A 6404-nucleotide genomic window follows, 5' to 3' on the forward strand; every position below is an offset into this window, starting at 1 on the left:
TCAAAATCGCCGTTTTGATGTAATTTTATCAAAATTTGAATCGTACAAGTAACGTTATGACCTTCAGTTTGTTAGTTTCCATTTATATGACGTCACGTTTAGTCAAAACGTCTTTGTGCAAAAACCATTCATGAAGTTTCGCGGAGTTTTATTTTATTTCATAAATGTACATTTTTATGCCCCGCCGTAGCAAAGGGGGCATTGAGTTATATCCTTGTCTGTTTGTACGTAGATCCGAATGTACGTATCATAGTGTACGTCCGTTTTTACAAAATTGGTTTCCATTCTCTAACTTTAGTTTTCCTCAACCAACTGATATAAAACTTATGCACAATGCTTTTTGCCACAAAAACACAGAATAGATTTGAATTTTGATGTCACTTTTACAGTTCTAGATTTATGAGGGGTCGGACAGGGGATACTTTTCTCCATTCTCCCGTCCCCTTTCTCTTGTCTCCCGCCGTAAAACCTAAAAAAAACTAATGTATGTGAAGCTCATTTCAATAGAAATCGATCTAATATCTTGTGTTTTTATGGCTTGTCCCCGTCTTGTCCTTTCACAAGATAGAAGTGTTGTTTATTCTGCTTCAAGAACTCCGGTAGCTTTTTTCACTGACTGTTAAGCTGTCTCTTTAATTGAATTTGTAAGTCTGATCATGGAAGTAATATTGGATCTAAATATTACTTCCATGGTCTGATGCACGCCGTTTCCGATTTTTTATAGAGTATAAAAACCAATTATAGAAACGCAGGATTGAATGAAAAACTGCACATTTTTGTGACACTTTTAGTCAATTTTAGTTTTAAAATTTACATAATGCGCCATGTGTTTTACTTATAGAGGATGCATATATATATTCTCAGATATTTTTATTGCATAATTTTTAAGAATGACAGAATGTTGAACTTGGTTTTTTCAAATGAATAGTTTGCAAGGTTTGTCCGCAAATACGCACACAAACCACACGTTTACATCATTTGAAATATATTTTATTTTATCAATCGCTTTTACAACTGACGGAGTGTTCTAATAGTAATTTTTTGTGGATGCATTAAGACACAACTATTGTATTGTGTCGTCCTGAACATGCCTGAAGTATTTGCCACTGGACACTTTACAACCTCTAATCAAACAAACTTCTATGCATATCAGTAAACTTTGAATCAATTTATCTAAAAACCAAGGATGGTAATATGTGTCTCTACACATGCACGGACTCACTATAAAATCCGGGAAATTGTTAGTTTTTAGTCTTTCTCCGTATATAAGAGATCATGACGCTCGGGGTATTTTTATGAGGTCGTTTTCTGAAATTCTGTTCTCCAACTTTAGTTTGCTTTTACCAAATGTTATAAAATTTATACGTAATGCTTTATAATGTTTCATGTTTATGTAAGAGGGGGCATCGTCAGTGTCCCATGGACACATTACCCATTTAATCCAAGCTCTAACGTATTATTTCTTTTTGTAATGCATTATAATCGGAAAACATTACTGTGGTTGAAGAGTAGCCACAATCAATTTTGATTTGACGGTCGCAAGTTTCCGTTTTACTGTCTCCTCTACGTGTGGACAGTAAAACTGCATTTGCGAACATCAAATCGCCAATTGACGGTGGGGATTCCTCAACTACAGTTCCGTTACTCATGTGAACTTCATTGAATTGATTTTAATTTTTTTAAAGTATGTGGAAGATTTTCATATTATAGGTCTACATAACTGCATTTCTTATTTTAAATATCAACAACACATATACGGCTGGTCATTTGTATTCCAAGGCCATCGTCTTTTTCGTCTTTCATCATGTATAGGAGCATGTAGTTTGTTTGTTTGGTCAAAGACCCTAAATCTGAACCTCATGTGTAACAATTGGACAAATCATACCAGTAATCTATCTTCTCCTGCAAGGCTTTCCCTTGTTTAGTCATAAATATTTGATCATATTTGAATAACATTTGTTGATGTCTAGATTTAAATGAATGAAATAAACACGGCTGCTGTAAATGACTTTACTATAGTCAAAACTGATGTCTTTTCATCCAATTGCTGCATACAAACAATTTACCAAACATGGGGCAATGAAGCAATTTTCATTACTTTTAATGGCAATTTGAATGCTTTTCTAAGATTTAAAATATTACAGTTTGAAGCACTGAAAGAATATAAGTGTTTCCTTCAAAATCAGAGTCTTGTACATGTATTAATACACAAGTATGACCAAAGTTAAACACCTCCCTTTCCGACTGATAGTTGTGGGCATAAAAGTTCAGGGACGACATCAAAACTTTAATGTTGGATAAAAAAAAACTTAATTCACAATGTTTGTTCACTGACCCTCCCCGCCCCCCTTTTAACTTAATTTGGGAAAAATTGATTAACCGATATGGATATATGTAAAATCGATGTCAAATTAATAAAACTTTTATACCCCACCCCCAAGCTATTTGAATTTAGTTTTTTTATCCTACATTGTTCTTTTGATGTCATCCCTAAGTTTATCACTGTTTTCTCTCATTGATTATGGTCAATCCCAAAGTGTTACAAGACAAAATGATTCGTTGTTAAAAGATACTATTAAAGATGACTTTCTTCTTTGCAGATCAACAAAATTTTTTTTTTTTGTGTTTTACAGAAATGACAGGATGAACACATATAACGGCAATTTCCGTAAAAACGAGTTCGGGGACATACCAATTTTATTAGCTCATTATAATGCAAATAATTAATTCCTTAAGTTCACAGTTTTTTACAAAAACGGTGGAGCCGAAAAAGGGATATTTTTGGCTTTTTGTTGCCATGGCAACGGGTTTTTTTTAACCCAAAAATTATAAATTCTTGTTTTTAGGAACTTTTTTATAATATTTTTAATTAAAATTTATTATAAACGTATGGACCACAATTATTTATACATGTTTTATTTAGTTTTATTATTTTATAGTCACTCGCATACATTATTATTTCAGAAGAATTCAAATACAATTTTCCCTAAAAATCGTCAAAAATCGGAATTTTGAGCTTTTCACCTGAAAAAACGGGACGGGCGATGTTCGATTTTTTTTCATTAAATGATTGGATACTCCTCCCTGAACAAAATGATGTATCATATTGGTATAATATCACTAAGAAAAAAATCCAGGTTTCATGCAAACCTTACCTTAATTGATTTCTTTGAAATGATATTGCAATTAAAAAAAAAAATTACATTAAAAATCGGTCATTTGTTTTGATAATGTAGAAACAGCGGACTTCAATTCTAATGAAACTTAGAATTGAAGTCCGCTGTTTCTACATTATCAAAACAAATGACCGATCTAGAATACAGATTAGAACAAAAGATATCACAAAAACTGATGATTGCTGTTGATACAAAGATAGAAAATCAAATTGCAATATATTATCACAGACATAAGCGTATGAAATATCCCCTCATCGAGTCATGTCCTTTTTTTTTTTATTATAATGTATTTTTGGATTGCCATATTACACAACTTGATTTCATATGTACTTTGTTCATACTTTATACGAGAAAATCAATTACCAGATTAGAAACAGACACCAGAAACAATATCTAACACATTCAACTTAGGTTTTGTATGATCAATTTATATTCATTGTTATGCAATTGCTTGAAAATATAATAAATTGTTTGAAGTTGACGCTTAAGGTAGATCATCGGTATATTTTTTCTCAGATAGAATTTTCTTATACTTTTCCAAAAGGAAGATTTCACTATGCTTTTTTCAAAAATATAATAAAAAGTATGGGTCACCGTGCTATTTTTCAAGTTACGAGTCGTTCAAAATTTCCCAACTTTGCTTAGATTGTTCATGAAAAAAAAAACATTTTTGTGCATAAAAAAAAATCTATGAGATAGAAGTTTGAAATAAAATACGAGAATATAGGTTTTATAATATGTTTTAAGAAAATAAAAAGAAAAAATGGTGTCACCGAACTTGTTTTCTTGCTACAAGTAAAAAATAGAAATTTCCCTATCTGTCCAGTATAAATTTTGTACTAAAAGAGTTATCTCCACTTAAATAGCTAATTTGAAAAATTGATTTTAAAAACTCTAATATTTGGTATTTGTTAAAACATTTTCAATAATGCAATGACTCACTAAGTTTTCCTGATATAAATAAACAGTTTAACCAGTAAATTGCAAATCTGTCTCCAAATTTGTAGATTTGGGCAAAGAACTATACCGAATATGTACTGCTATTGTACAATCCAAGGTGGCGGTATACCATGAATCTACCTTAAACACATATTTATGTTATAGTAATCTTGTGTGTTATAATGTAAAAATAAAGGAAAATTATTCACATGGACTGTATAGCCAATTGGATTAATATACAGACCAAGAACAGTTGTTTTAAAGTACAATAGATGAGCTATCTCAACTATAAATTTCCAATACTTCTTCCTTATTCCTCTAGTGCGAGGGCTGAAAGGCCAGTCAAGGTCGTTAAACACCACCACATATATATATTATTCCTCTATAACTCTCTCCAATCTCTTTAAGATAAACATTGGTTATCTTTCTAAAATATCTGTTATCTATATACTAGTAATGTGCTTTGTTTTGATGCCTTATTGGTTTTTTTTTTGTTGACATATTTTTTTGTTTTTATAGTAAATAAGATAATAACTCAATGTTGACTGCTGAACTCATATTTTTTTTACATATTTGCCTAGTATGTCTGTTTGTTTTGTTCACACAGCGTTGTCAATATAATGGAATTTTATGCGACTGTCATACAAGTGAGAGGTCCATTTTCTACATACGGAAATGTCTGTAACAAGTTAAAAATATGACAGCTGTTTTTTCCTTTCGTTTGATGTGTTTGAACTTTTGAATTTGCCATTTGATACGGGACTGTCGGTTTAGAATTTGCCATTTGATACGGGACTGTTGGTTTAGAATTTGCCATTTGATACGGGACTGTCGATTTACAATTTGCCATTTGATACGGGACTGTCGGTTTAGAATTTGCCATTTGATACGGGACTGTCGGTTTACAATTTGCCATTTGATACGGGACTGTCGGTTTACAATTTGCCATTTGATACAGGACTGTCGGTTTAGAATTTGCCATTTGATACGGGACTGTCGGTATAGAATTTGCCATTTGATACGGGACTGTCGGTTTACAATTTGCCATTTGATACGGGACTGTCGGTTTAGAATTTGCCATTTGATACGGGACTGTCGGTTTACAATTTGCCATTTGATACGGGACTGTCGGTTTAGAATTTGCCATTTGATACGGGACTGTCGGTTTAGAATTTTCCTTTGAGTTTGGTATTTTTCAATTCTACTTTTTAAAAGGGAAGCATACATACGGTATTAATTCCAATGACAATAAATAAAACGAATCGTAAATAGACAAGACTTTTATAGTTGTATGAACATATGTGTTAAAAAGTTTCCTTGTTTTCTGTTTATTGATGATTTTTAATTATTTTGTTTGTATAGAATTGCTTGTGACAAATATCGCTAAAGAATCAAATTTGTTTAATATACTTATTTTCTGACATCTTTCATTTTCCGGATGCGATTGTTTAATTTTGTTCAATCAGTATGCAATTAAATGAGATAAGTATGTACTCTATTTCAAAACATTGTTAAAATGGATACTAAAAAGGCGTATTTAAATTAAATTATTAATTAATGAAAAATGAAATTGAAAATTGAAAATTATAAAAAAAAAATCTAAATTACATTCCTTTGATTTTATCAAGTGGTGATATTGTATCATAGAACTAAGGTAATGAAATATGACTTTCAAATGCCTGTTTTGATTTTAATGTATAATTGGATTGCAATCTCTTCAACTTTCATATGAACTTTTATTCACATTGGGTATGTAAAATCAACTAACTAAGTTGAGACAAACAGCCTTGGTTTCGTATTGCCAATTTATTAAAAAAAAAAAATGAAAACCACTCGTTAAATAATTCCATGCATACGAAGCGCTTTTCTGGATTTACTACATCAGGAACGCTCAAAGTTGAATATTTGAAAGCCGAGGATATATAAGTACCGAAACAGACGAAAAACTTTACGATAAGAAAGACCTTAAAAAAGATATCCAAATCCATCTAGTAGTAATACCACCATTGATTTTCCCTATTAGTCTTTGTTAAATTTGCACTTTTCAATAAATCGTCCAGAATTTATCTTATCTTTGTATCAAATAAAAAATACGTACTATGAGTTGGTGGTATTACACTTAAAAGATCAACTTTGCCTGAGGGAGTTGAAACCTTAGTTTCAAAATAATTTCAAAATTTATAAACGGGCAATTTTAGAAAGATTTGAGTTCCGAAGTACTGACTCATGGACTGATGATACCCTCGGGGAATGATAGTCCATCAGCAGAGGTATCGACTCAATGCTGTA

Source organism: Mytilus galloprovincialis, chromosome 11 (genome assembly GCF_965363235.1).
Source record: "Mytilus galloprovincialis chromosome 11, xbMytGall1.hap1.1, whole genome shotgun sequence".
NCBI classification, from domain to species: domain Eukaryota; kingdom Metazoa; phylum Mollusca; class Bivalvia; order Mytilida; family Mytilidae; genus Mytilus; species Mytilus galloprovincialis.